Source organism: Podarcis pityusensis (assembly GCF_964106645.2).
Source record: "Podarcis pityusensis genome assembly, chromosome: 3".
NCBI lineage: Eukaryota > Metazoa > Chordata > Lepidosauria > Squamata > Lacertidae > Podarcis > Podarcis pityusensis.
The window spans coordinates 112027725-112041441 of NC_138026.1; the positions used below are offsets into that span (position 1 = coordinate 112027725).

The 13717-nt window shown below is 46.1% G+C and overlaps 1 long non-coding RNA gene across 2 annotated transcripts in view; it reads right to left on the reverse strand.

Annotated features, from left to right (window-relative positions):
* Positions 1–13717, reverse strand: part of LOC308474753 — an 86109-nt gene that overhangs the window by 18069 nt on the left and 54323 nt on the right. For both annotated transcript variants that reach the window (XR_013984927.1, XR_013984928.1), the window contains exon 2: positions 10238–10378. This is a non-coding gene — a long non-coding RNA (uncharacterized lncRNA). The remainder of the gene's footprint in view (positions 1–10237; positions 10379–13717) is intronic.

Consider the following 13717-nt stretch of genomic DNA (forward strand, 5'->3'; position numbering starts at 1 on the left):
TCCCATCCAGCGTCCACTTCGGCAGACGTCCGCGGCAAACCCAGACGTACCGGAACGGGTTACTTCTGGGTTTGCTGCTCGCGCATGCTGAACAGGAGCATCGGTTTGGACTGTAAAAGGGTTCATCAAAGCTGACTTTCTTTCTTTTCTTTTTTACAAGGACTGCAAAATTTGTCCAGTTCACATTGTCAAATTGGCACTCCCTGCACCAATATGCAAACCAAAGCCCAGTTAGCCTTCAGAAATCGCACTCCTGAATTTTGCAATGCGCTTCTCCAGCCAAAAATTGCCTACGCCAAATAAATATGGTAGGTGTTCAAAGGAAGTGTGCACAGGAATACACATATATATATTATATCAAGGGGAAAATCCTTGCCAAAATGTGTGTAATTGAAAAAGGTGCATAAAAAGTGTGTGGTTTCTATGCAGACTTCTAAAACCCCCCCATTAAAAATAAGGAAAAGGGGGCATATTGAACTTGAGATAGTAAAAACAAATGAGAAACAGAGAGAAATACAAACTGACAGATTTGTCTGTCCCTTGTTTGGCATCGCAAATCCGGCAGAAGAATGCCCTGATTTTGGCTCCGGGAGACAGAAACATCCCACAAGCGATAAACATTTCCCAAGCCAAGTCTTCCTTATGACATTGAGCTATTCTGTTTCCCTTATATTACTCAAGGTTGCTAAAAAGGCATAAAAAAGATCTTTGGCCACAAGCGGCATGTTGATGTAGTAAAACGAAGGACGTGGAAACAAAAAATAATAACCCTATTTTTATGTTCTTTGCCCCCCAGGTTGAAGTTCAGGGTTAACAGCTGGAGAGATTCTTACGTGCCAACTTCAGAGCACAGCTGTCTCTTGTACAGCATATAAACTCCTTCTGCTAAACATTTGTAGCCCTCAAGGAGGACGTACTTTGCGGTCAGAGCTTAATAACAGCAGGGTTCAAGGAGGCATTTTGAAAGCCACTGTCAGATCCCAGAACCATGTGAAGAGGCCCTTCGCTTCTTATCACTTGTCCATCTCTCCATGTTTGAGAAAGCCCTCAGCAAAGACCCTTCTGGAGGGACCAGGTCTCTGTTGTCAGGCACCACTGGACTTACTGAATTCTGATTGACAGCAAGAAGATGTAGCCACTAAAATCTGCCACATTTGGGAAGGCCGCCTAACTCTAGTCAGAGCACTAGATAAAGGAGGCTAGGTGCCAAAAAGTGAGCCAGCAGAAAGTCCTATCTTCAAAGTTGGAATTAACTCTTTATTTGCAAATACACAATCTTCACACACTTGGCTGAGTGTCAGCCTAGGTAAAGGTAAAGGACCCTGGATGGTTAAGTCCAGTCAAAGGCGACTATGGGGTTGTGGCACTCCTCTCGCTTTCAGGCCAAGGGAGCCGGCGTTTGTCTGCAGACAGCCTTCCGGGTCATGTGGCCAGCATGACTAAACCGCTTCTGGCGCAACGGGACACCGTGGCAGAAACCAGAGCGCACGGAAACGCTGTTTACCTTCCTGCCACAGCGGTACCTATTTATCTACTTGCTCTGGCGTGCTTTTGAACTGCTAGGTTGGCAGGAGCTGGGACAGAGCAACGGGAGCTCATCCCGTCGTGGGGATTCGAACTGCCAACCTTCTGATCAACAAGCCCAAGAAGCTATTTGCAAAAACACAGTCTTCACAGACTTGGCTGAATAGGTCTGGCCCCATGAATCAGTTGCCAAGACTGAAAGTCCTTGCCTCCCTGCAGCCATCAAAGTCCCTTCCTCTTCAGGGCTTTCCCCCTAGCGATCAGAGACTGCGCCTGCATGCAGTCTGCCGCGGCTCTGCCCTTTTCGGCCCTCTTCTGGTTCTGGGAGACCAGGGAGGAGGAGAGCTTGTTGCATCAGGAGGGGGAGACATCCTGGCTTCATCACCAGCCGGACTCATCTCTGCCTCTCTGCCTCCAGAGGAGGTGGGGTTGCAGCCTTCACGGTCCCTCCACGTGCGATTGGGGGGTGCCTGGCTGCATCACCCCCTAGCCGGCCAATCGGGTTGGTCCGGGGGTGTGGCCTGCCCTATAAAGGCAGGACGCAGCCGGGGATCTCCCTCTTTGTCCGCTCGCCAGCTGTTCCTGTTTTCCCACCCTCCTGCCCTATAAGGTTTTCTTTCTTTGACCTTGCTATGGATCTCAGTTGGTCGCCGTTGAGGGGCCTGGTAGGAATTTTTCCACTCGGCAAATTGGCCAATTGGTTTTTCGCCTACCTCGTGGCAAATCGTCACAACTTTCTGGGTAATGGCGGTTAGGCATTGGTATAGTTCTGTAGATGGAAGAGGGGAGGTAGTGCCATCACCTCCCCCACATATTGAAGGGTAGTCCGTTAATGGATTCTGGGGGCGTGGCCCTGTCCGAAGCCTAGGGAGGTGAGGGCCTAAGGCACGCCCCCTATCGGTGACCCCGGGGGAGTTCCTAGTTGATGTGCATCAGCAGGACTCCCCCTGCTGGTGATTAACCCTTCCTGGACTTCAAGCAGACGGGCTGGAGTCAGATATAGTCGGTTAGGACCAATGCCTAAGCCAATACCACTCATCACCTGTAACTGATAAAGTTGTGGCCTTTTTTAGCCCATTAATCTTAATAATTGTGTCATTATTTCCACCTGGGGGCGGGTCAGGAACTCGCCATGCAACTCTCCAACAGTTTGACTTCACTCTTGAGGGCATACTCTTCCATTGTCTCCCGAGACAGATGGATGCCAACAACCGAGACAGATCACTGATCCATGTAGCTCAGTATTGTCTACATTGACTTGCAGTGATCCTCTAGGACTTCAGATAGGGTTCTCTCCCTGGCCTTACCTGAAGATGCCGGGGATGGAACTTAGGACCTTTTGCATGCAAAGCAGATGTTCTACCACCAAAATGATGGAAGACGCATCACTTAAGAGTTGGTGTGTCCTGCTAAGATCACACAGTTTCAGCCCATACCAAAAGGTGGAAATCCTACCTGCAAACATCCCAGAAGTCAGGTTCTTGCTCCTGTATAATAAATCTTGCCAAAATTACTTAATACCGGCTGCCTTTTATGGCTGTGGGTGCTATCATAGTGGGGTCCTCTTCCAGAGTAACCCAGTTTAACAGAGCAAAAATAGAGCAACACAAGTGAATTGTTTGCTGCGCAACTGTGAATTTATCAGCCCTTTTGGCAATACATGTTCAAGGTGCACCCTGGGATTGTAAGGCCTCCAGATCGCGGAACCTCTACAGGTAGCTGTGAGATCGCTGTCATGCCATCACATTTGCCTGCAGAGATTTCTCAGTCTGTGACTTGGATCCAAGCTTGCGAGGTCACGAGGCCAGTCCTTCTATTCATACATCATCATCATCATCATCTATTTATTTATAGCCCGCCCCTCTGGCTGGGTTTCTCCAGCCACTCTGGGCGGCTCCCAACAGAATATTAAAAACTCAATAAAACATCAAACATTAACAACTTCCCTCAACAGGGCTGCCTTCATATGTCTTCTAAAAGTCAGATCGTTGTTTATTTCCTTGACATCTGATGGGAGGGTGTTCCACAGGGAGGGTGCCACTACCGAGAAGGCCCTCTGCCTGGCTCCCTGCAACCTTATTTTTCGCAGGGAGGGAACCGCCAGAAGGCCCTCAGAGCTGTCCGGCCTGGATGACAGTGATGGAGATGCTCCTTCAGGTATACCAGGCTGAGACTGTTTAGGGCTTTAAAGGTCAGCACCAAGACTTTCAATTGTGCTCGGAAACGGACTGGGAGCCAATGTAGGTCTTTCAGGACCGGTGTGATATGGTCTCAGGCTCCCAGCCACCAGTCTAGCTGCTGCATTCTGGATTAGTTGTAGTTTCTGGATCACCTTCAAAGGTAGCCCCACGTACAGCGTGTTGCAGTAGTCCAAGCGGGAGATAACCAGAGCATGCACCACTCTGGTGAGACAGTCCATGGGCAGATAGGGTCTCAGCCTGCGCACCAGATGGAGCTGATAAGCAGCTGCCGTGGACACAGAATTGACCTGCGCCTCCACGGACAGCTGTGAGTCCAAAATGACTCACCTGGCTGCGCACCTGGTCTTTCAGGGGCACAGTTACCCCACTCAGGACCAGGGAGTCCTGCCTTGTTGCTTCAATGGCTCCCGTGAGATCTTGAGATGGCCTGTTTGGGCCAGAGATGCAATGCCCAAGAACGCAGGTGGGGAAGACCAGAGAGCTGCAATATCCATAGCAGAATGTTTTTTGCTTCAGGGATTCAGAATTTCCTAACTATTCTGACTCTTTCACCCAGGATCATTCTGCACCATCCTATTGGATATTTCTGCTACATCCTACCTATACATGAAAAGGCCCTAGGTAACCAGTGTTAAGCTGGTGTCCATTCTATTAAATCAGTGGTTCTCAAAGGCTGTGGTGTGCCACACTGGTGGGGCAGGAGAGAATGACCAGCATGGCAGGAAAACTCCAGGACAATCAAAGAACATTTAAACATTTCAGTGTAGCATAGTATAATATCAAAACAATTGTCTTCTTTTTTCATTTGCGGAATACGGATAGATATATTTTCAAAATGTCAGCAAATGATTCCGAGGACAACCCTGCTCGTGTTTTCCAATGTATTTCTTATCAATAAAAAAATCCGAGAGCCATTTTTTTGTTCTGAAAGTGTGGCCTGAGGGAAAAAAATGTTCGAGAACCACTGTATTATAAATGGGATATTTATGCATCTAAAGGAAAGGGCTGTTTTCACGATGCTAACTTGGAGAGTTATCTGCTGCGGGAGGTGCAGGGAACACCCCCCTTGTAAAAGACAAAACCCACTGAGAACGAACAGGGGCCTATTTGTGCGGCTGACTATTAGTTCACAATGATCTTCCACAATGGCTATTCGGCAACAGCTGGCCCACGTCTCCTGCGGACAAAGCCTTGGTGGGGCCAGAGACCCCCTACGGATGAACCGTAACCGTTGCCCGGGCAACAGTTAACCAGCACGTGTTTCATTGTTCCCAACTGTTTTCCCCAGGATATTTACAGGTGGCAGGGGATTCCCCTTTCCGAAAGAGGGGTCGCAACCTTGCGAACTTTCAGATGTTTCAACAAATTGGGGGACAAAAACAGCATTTCCCCCCTTTTCAAGTGGATTAAGTAAATCTTATTAGAGTTCATTTAGGAGGCAGATGCAAGGCACAGCGTGAGCTCTTTCGCTTGCTTTTTAAAAAAATTATTATAAAAAAAGTATTCAGTGCAATTTGCCAGGACGCTATCATCAAATTTGGGGGGTGGGTGGGTAGAATCATAGGATTGTACAAATGGAAGGGACACCAAGGGGTCATCCAGTTCAATTCTCTGCAACACACAAGACTAGGATAGTTCGTGGCTTTTTCAACAGAACTGAACTTCTGGGCAAACTGATATCCAGAATTTGATATATGAACATGGCAGTCTCGTGCATGTCTACTCAGGAGAATCACTCACAGGTAGGATTGCAGCTGTAGGCTGTGAACATTTCTGTTGAGATCACACAAGTTTTCTGATTCGAATGCATTCCTCCCTTTGATAGAATACCACTTTCTTTTCTATCGTTTTCCAGTTATGTATGCATGTATATACAGTGGTACCTCGGGTTAAGAACTTAATTCGTTCTGGAAGTCTGGTCTTTTCTTTTCTTCTTCACAATAATATTTATTATTTTTCATACAAAAACATAACAAAAGACAGAGTAAACAATAATAAAATATAAAAATAAAAATAAAGAATATGAAACATAAAATACATCAAATCTGGAGGTCTGGTCTTAACCTGAAACTGTTCTTAACCTGAGGTACCACTTTAGCTAATGGGGGCTTACGCCTCCGCCACGCGATTTCTGTTCTCATCCTGAAGCAAAGTTCTTAACCTGAGGTACTATTTCTGGGTTAGTGGAGTCTGTAACCCGAAGCGTCTGTAACCTGAAGCATCTGTAACTTGAGGTACCACTGTATTTAAAAGATTCCTAACTGCCTTTCGTCTGAAACTTTCAAGGCATCTCTCTGGGCTATACAGAAGGGTGAGGGGAAGCTTCACAACACAATTCACATTAAAAAGCAAGCTTTTCAGCCACAAAAAAAAAAAAAAAAACAGTAGCCAAAGCAAACCTGTAAATTTAAAAAGCAGCAATAAAGGTTGAAACCAGAAAAGGCAAAATTGAAACGAACCTTTAAAGGCCCAGGAGAGGGGGAGGAGGAGTCTTTACCTGATGCCAAAAGGAAAACAAGCCAAATGTCCTTGGAACAAATAGTGCACAACTCAAGGGTGCCACCACCGAAAAGGCCCTGTCTTTGATTGCCAACCACTGTACCTCCAAAGGTGGGAGGGCTTGCATGGCAGGCCGGGCATCAGTATGAAGCAAAGTTGTGCAAATGCCAGGGCCCACAGGCCCCACTGTGGCTGATGCTAGCACCCTGTGGTTGTTCCTTTCGTCAACAAAACATTTCTTAGGAGATTGAATCTGGTATTTATATGCAAAGCAGACTACAAAGCTATGGCTCCCCACCCCACCCAGTCGATAAAGATAGCAAAAGCTGGGTGTATTTTACTTCTTCTTTCTTAAACCCAATAGAAAAAAAAGAAGGCAAATCTAAAATGTTGTCACTGCTTGATGGAAGCAGCCAATAATTTCTCCTCCTGATAGCAAATTCAGGGGGCGAGTGCCCACAGGAATGGCACCAAAGAAGCCCACCAAAAAACAGGAGGGAGGTATTGGCATGCTGCAGGTGGCAGGCATCCTAAGCCTTGCAAAGTACAAAGCAAACTAAAAATCTACCCCCCACCATGGCCCAATGATGGGGACTGAGTGTGCCCAGTAGCTCAGGAATGTTGGGTATCGGTTGGAAAAGAGAAATGGAAAGGGGAACAGCCTGTCTGGAAACTTTGTGGCCTCAAAATCAAGCAGCGAGGGCTGTTTGTTGCTGTCATAGTTCTTTCTGGGCATGTTGCACTCTTATTATAGAGGAATCGAAGAAAGGCAGCGCAGCAGCAGGAGAAAAATTCAGAGAGTAATGGAATGAGCGTAGCACTCCCCCTGCTGTCTGTAAGTGGTGATTCACTGACACTCGCATTGATTTGTTTTAATTCTACTGTTGTTTCACAAATTGCAACCTATCCTGGAATCTTACGATGGACTGGACATTTTCATAAGGCCATTTTGTTGTTTTAGTTGGTTGGGTGTCCCTCTTTTCCTTACCCAGACCTTTGGGTTATAGGGACATTCTAATGGTTGTTCTCAGAGCTGTTTAATTTTTTTTCTTCTGATTTATGCTGGAGTACTTAATTTTAAGGGACACGGGTGGCGCTGTGGGTTAAACCACAGAGCCTAGGACTTGCCGATCAGAAGGTCGGCGGTTCGAATCCCCGCGACGGGGTGGGCTCCCGTTTCTCGGTCCCTGCTCCTGCCAACCTAGCAGTTCGAAAGCACGTCAAAGTGCAAGTAGATAAATAGGTACCGCTCCGGCAGGAAGGTAAATGGCATTTCTGTGCGCTGCTCTGGTTCGCCAGAAGCGGCTTAGTCATGCTGGCCACATGACCCGGAAGCTGTACGTCGTCTCCCTCGGCCAATAAAGCGAGATGAGCGCCGCAACCCCAGTCAGCCACAACTGGACCTAATGGTCAGGGGTACCTTTACCTTACTTAATTTTGAATTATTATTTTTTGATTCTGCAATTTTTTGCACATTGGACATTGCTATATTCTCCACTCTGAAATATTCAGTGAAGAGTGGGCTATACAGACTATATTATTATTAAAAGTGAGGGGTGCAGGAACACTGAGGGGGCACCCAACATTGTCGGTGCCCGGTGTTTGTGTGTGGAGCTTTTTGGAGGGCGTAATAGACCCCACTGGCCTCTTCCCACCATGTGGGCTGTGGAATATTGAGGGGCCATTTCTGCCACAACAATTTTTTCTGTCCCGGTATAAAAGGGGAGTTACACTTGGAGCCAACCCTAGCCTCTTCTCTCCCTTACCTTACAACAGTGGTGTTCAAACATTTTTCTTTTCTTTTCTTTTCTTTTCTTTTCTTTTCTTAAATATATTTATTAAAGTTTCAAGAAGTACAAAAAAAAATACAGAGTACAAAAAAAGAAGAATAACGTTTTTAAAATATAACAAAAAATAAAGAATAAAAAGAAAACATACAAAATAAAACAGTTAAAAAGACATTAATTTTCCAAACCTATCTTCCCTACACTTATTTCCCCGGACCTCCTCATACCTCCCTTTTTTGTATTCCAGTTCAGTTTGTTAGTTCAGCAAATCCTTACCGTTAAACTTTTACCCAATTGTTAACCTTTCTTCATATCTCTTAAAGCATTACAGCTAAAAACCTCTTAGTTTCTATCCAACATCCTTCTAAGATTCCTTAATTTTGCAATATTTCTGTAAATAGTCTTTAAATTTCTTCCAGTTGTGTTCAAACTTTTTTCAAAGAGGGCCAGAGTTGATGAAGTGAAGAGCCGTGAGGGCCGACCAAAGGGCTGACCACAGTTGCTGAGCTTTTTTTTAGGACTGAAATTGTTGAGGGTTTTTTTTAGGATTCTACTCCAGGAAATAAACTGCCACAGGGGCTGGATTAAACCGATTAGACACCCGAAATGGACTTTGGACATGCCTGCCTTACAAGAAATGATGTGTATATTGGGGCAGGATCCAAACCTCTTTTACATGGGTAGGCAAACTAAGGCCCGGGGGCCAGATCCGGCCCAATGGCCTTCTAAATCAGTATGTTTTTACATGAGTAGAATGTGGACACTGACAAACTGGAACGTGTCCAGAGGAGGGCAACCAAAATGGTCAAAGGCCTGGAAACGATGCCTTATGAGGAACGGCTAAGGGAGCTGGGCATGTTTAGCCTGGAGAAGAGGAGGTTAAGGGGTGATATGATAGCCATGTTCAAAGATATAAAAGGATGTCACATAGAGGAGGGAGAAAGGTTGTTTTCTGCTGCTCCAGAGAAGCGGACACGGAGCAATGGATCCAAACTACAAGAAAGAAGATTCCACCTAAACATTAGGAAGAACTTCCTGACAGTAAGAGCTGTTCGACAGTGGAATTTGCTGCCAAGGAGTGTGGTGGAGTCTCCTTCTTTGGAGGTCTTTAAGCAGAGGCTTGACAACCATATGTCAGGAGTGCTCTGATGGTGTTTCCTGCTTGGCAGGGGGTTGGACTCGATGGCCCTTGTGGTCTCTTCCAACTCTATGATTCTATGATTCTATGATTCCTTTTATTTGAAATGCATCTGGGTTATTTGTGGGGCATAGGAATTTCTTCATATTTCCCCCCAAAATATAGTCCGGCCCCCCACAAGGTCTGAGGGACAGTGGACCGGCCCCCTGCTGAAAAAGTTTGCTGACCCCTGCTCTTATACATTGCAATGAAAGAAGCACAACCACTTGCTTGCTTATTTGATAGCAGGTACAATTTCACAACATGAGGGATTTCTGATGGGAGGGATATAGATAGGGGTGCAGAGAGAAGCAGGAAGTTCTTGCGTATTATTTTTTAAAAACCTAGAGCATCTCCAGACTGGACATACTGGAACGATAAGTTTGTATAATTAAAGTAGATTCAAGGACTCCCCTGCTGCAGTAGATCTACTTTAACAGAGAACCGGGAGTTTTGCGATGGGGAAGATGCACAGGAATGTATGGGCTGAATGAATATAATATAGAAGATGAATGAACACCTAGCAAGCAAATCAGGGTGAATGGAGAATGAATGCTCATTTGCCATATAACTGCCCCCTAAAGAAATGTTCAAAAAGACCAGATATGATCTAGACTCTGGCATAAGCTTTATGCAAGCAAATCAAGGATGAATGCTCAATAAACAGAACGTCCAGACATTATACAGTACAATTTCTGTAAATAAAGAGTAATATAAACAGCAACAAAACATGTTCCCTGCCTTGAGGATTTTATTTATTTACACTATCTTTCAATAAAAGAGCACCTGCCCACAATTTTTTTACTGTTTGAAAATGCAAATAAAAGCAATCCATTTGAAATAGAAAAAAACAACCTCAGCTAAATGAATCAAAACGAACATTTCTAATTACACAAGTATCTCCACCAATCCCCAAACATCCAAATTAATAGCCACATTTCCTCCCTGTCTACCAATGAAGAATTAATACAGACCTCACGGAGGAGAGCGTTCCACAACTCTGGGGCTACAACAGATAAGGTCTTGCCCCAGGTAGATGATAACATTACCTTGCTAAAGGAAGGAACTTAGATTAGGGTCTCACTTCTAGATCCTAAAAGCCCCGGGAGATTATAGGAGAGAAAGTTCTCCTTGAGATCCAGGCTGCTCCAGGCTTTGACTGTCAAAAGCTGCATCTTCTTGAATTAGTCCTGGAAACAAGCAAGTAAATAAAATAAAATAAAAATGCAGCAGTTTTACAATAGTGCCCAAGTTGCAATCAATGCAAGAGCCCTCATTCCCAGTCCTCAATATGCAAACTTCGTCATCTACGCCAAGCAAACAAAATATAACACCTTGCCAAGGAGGCAACCTCTTCAGCCAAACTATATATATATATTTAAATAACCTTCCCAACTTTTTAATGGGAGGGCAGGGGGCACTGAAAGGCACCAAGGGGGTGTCTAAGGGCACTGTAGTGCCCATGGGCACCACATTGGGGACCTCATGTGTAGACATTACTGAGCTGGGAGGATCAATGGTCTGACTCAGTTTAAGGCAGCTTTCTGTGTTGCACAGACACTTTTTAATTTGAAATGTGTTGTATACCTGTATCTTTATCTACCGTATTTTTCACTCTATAGGACACACTTTTTCCCGTCCAAAAATCAAGGGGAAATGTGTGTGCATCCTATGGAGCGAATGCAGGCTCCTTGGCTTCAGCGATAGCAACGCTAAGCCTCCGAAGCGCAGAGGGAGCACTCCCTCTGTGCTCCAAAGGCTTCGCGTTGCTTTCACTGAAGCCTGGAGAGCGAGAGCGGTCGGTGCGCACCGACCCCTCTCGCTCTCCAGGCTTCAGGGATAGCCGCTCACAGCCTCTCCCGGCAGGGAGAGGTTGCGTGGGGCTAAAGAGGAAGCCAAAACAGCCAGTGGGATCCATCCAGTTGGCTGCCTTGGCTTGTGACATAGCTGCGCGCAACTCCTCCGGCAGGGAGAGGTTGCGCACAGCCTGTACACTGCTCTTTGAGGCTGGGAGGGGAAATAAAAATTTTTTCTTGACCCCCCCCCAAAAAAAACTAGGTGCACCCTATGGTCCGGTGCACCGTATGAAGCAAAAAATACGGTATATAGCTATATATCTATGCAGTGGACGTTTAGGTTGCGAACGTGATCCGTGCGGGAGGATCTATTGCTAAGGGTGGATTTGACCCGACACCTCCCCACTCACTGGCTATTTAACCACTTCACGACATTGTTTGTTATCTAGTATTAGTATTATTTAAATTCGCAACCCGCAGCGTTCGCAACCCACATCGCCAGATCTGCACACACGTGGGTCACGATTCGGCACTTCTACGCAAAGCGCAATTTAGTGTTTCTGCACATGCACGAGCGCCAAAACCCGAAAGTAACCTGTTTCGGTACTTCCGGGTTTTGGCGCGTCCGTTACCCAAAAACGCGCAACCTGAAGCGTCTGTAACCCGAGGTATGACTGTATATCCATATCTCCATCTCATCTGTATCTGTATATCTATATATAATGTATCTCATTCTTGTATCCTTATCTTCTTCAAGGCGGGGCTGGAGGCACCCGTAGGTGGAGCAATGAACGCAAATTTCACCTTTGTACAGTACATGCACTCACATAACCCCCTCTGTCCTTTCGCAGAGACATGATCAGAACTCAAGGACACATTTCATCCGGGTGGGAGGGAAGCCCCAGGGTCGGAAGCAGGGCCAGTGATTGGTGTAGCCTGGTGAGAGGGAGTGTACCAGAGAGGCTAGAGGGCCACATTGGGCTCCGGGGTCTGAGGTTCCCCACCTCTGCTATTAAGATCTGCCAGCTGCTCAAGGGCATCGCTGAGACAACTTGTATGTTCTATCTCTGCTGCCGAGTTGCTATCTGTGGTCCTGAAACCCACGCATTAGTTCCTCTCTAAGGTGCTGATTTTGTCTCACTTTGCCTTCCTGCCTCTCTGGAACCCTGGGACTACTGACTTCCCTCTTTTGATATTTCCATTCTGCTTTTCCAACAGCAAAGTTGAGCTCAAAGCTGCTCACAATAACCATAACCTTAAAAATGAGCAAGCATTGCAGTCACTACAATCATACCTTGCCAACAAAGGTCTGTACAGTGGTGCCCCGCAAGACGAATGCCTCGCAAGACGGAAAACCCGCTAGACGAAAGGGTTTTCCATTTTTGAGTTGCTTTGCAGGACGAATTTCCCTATGGGCTTGCTTCGCAAGACGAAAATGTCTTGCGAGTCTTGAGATTTTTTTTCGCTCCCCCCCTTTTTCTAAGCCGCTAAGCCGCTAATAGCCTTTTAGCAGCTAAGCCGCTAAGCCTTTAATAGCCGCTAAACCGCTAATAGCGCTAATCCGCTAATAGGGTTGCTTCGCAAGACAAAAAAACCGCTAGACGAAGACACTCACGGAACGGATTAATTTCGTCTTGCGAGGCACCACTGTATTGTTAAAGCTATGGTTTTCCCAGTAGTGATGTATGGAAGTGAGAGCTGGACCATAAAGAAGGCTGGTCGCCGAAGAATTGATGCTTTTGAATTATGGCGCTGGAGGAGACTCTTGAGAGTCCCATGGACTGCAAGAAGATCAAGCCTATCCATTCTGAAGGAAATCAGCCCTGAGTGCTCACTGGAAGGACAAATCCTGAAGCTGAGGCTTCAATACTTTGGCCACCTCATGAGAAGAGAAGACTCCCTGGAAAAGACCCTGATGTTGGGAAAGATGGAGGGCACAAGGAGAAGGGGACGACAGAGGACAAGATGGTTGGACAGTGTTCTCAAAGCTACCAGCATGAGTTTGACCAAACTGGGGGAGGCAGTGGAAGACAGGAGTGCCTGGCGTGCCCTGGTCCATGGGGTCACGAAGAGTCAGGCAAGACTAAGCGACTAAACAACAACAACAATCATACCAAAAATGCAATAGCAGAAAAAGATAAGGCAGAAAACAAATTCTTCACATGATTAATACAATGTACAGGCCATCGCCTATCTTTGGTAGTCAGTTTCCCTATGGATCAGGTCACTTAGACAGCAATTTGGGCATCTCTCTGTGTCACCAAACATTGATGGGTATCCCATTCAAAATCAGAGAGAGATTTCCAGCTATCAAGAGACCTTTTTCTAATGAGACCCAACCCTCCCGGACTAATTACCGAACAAGGGAGCATAGAAACAGGAAGCTGCCTGATACAATGTCAGACCATTGATCCATCTAGCTCAGGGGTCAGCAAACTTTTTCAGCAGGGGGCTGGTCCACTGTCCCTCAGATCTTGTGGGGGGCCGGACTATATTTTCGGGGGGGGGGGGAATGAATTCCTATGCCCCACAAATAACCCAGAGATGCATTTTAAATAAAAGCACCCATTCTACTCATGTAAAAACACCAGGCAGGCCCCACAAATAACCCAGAGATGCATTTTAAATAAAAGGACACATCCTATTCATGTAAAAACATGCTGATTCCCGGACTGTCTGCGGGTCGGATTGAGAAGGCGATTCGGCCACATCCAGCCCCCTTTGTGTGCCACT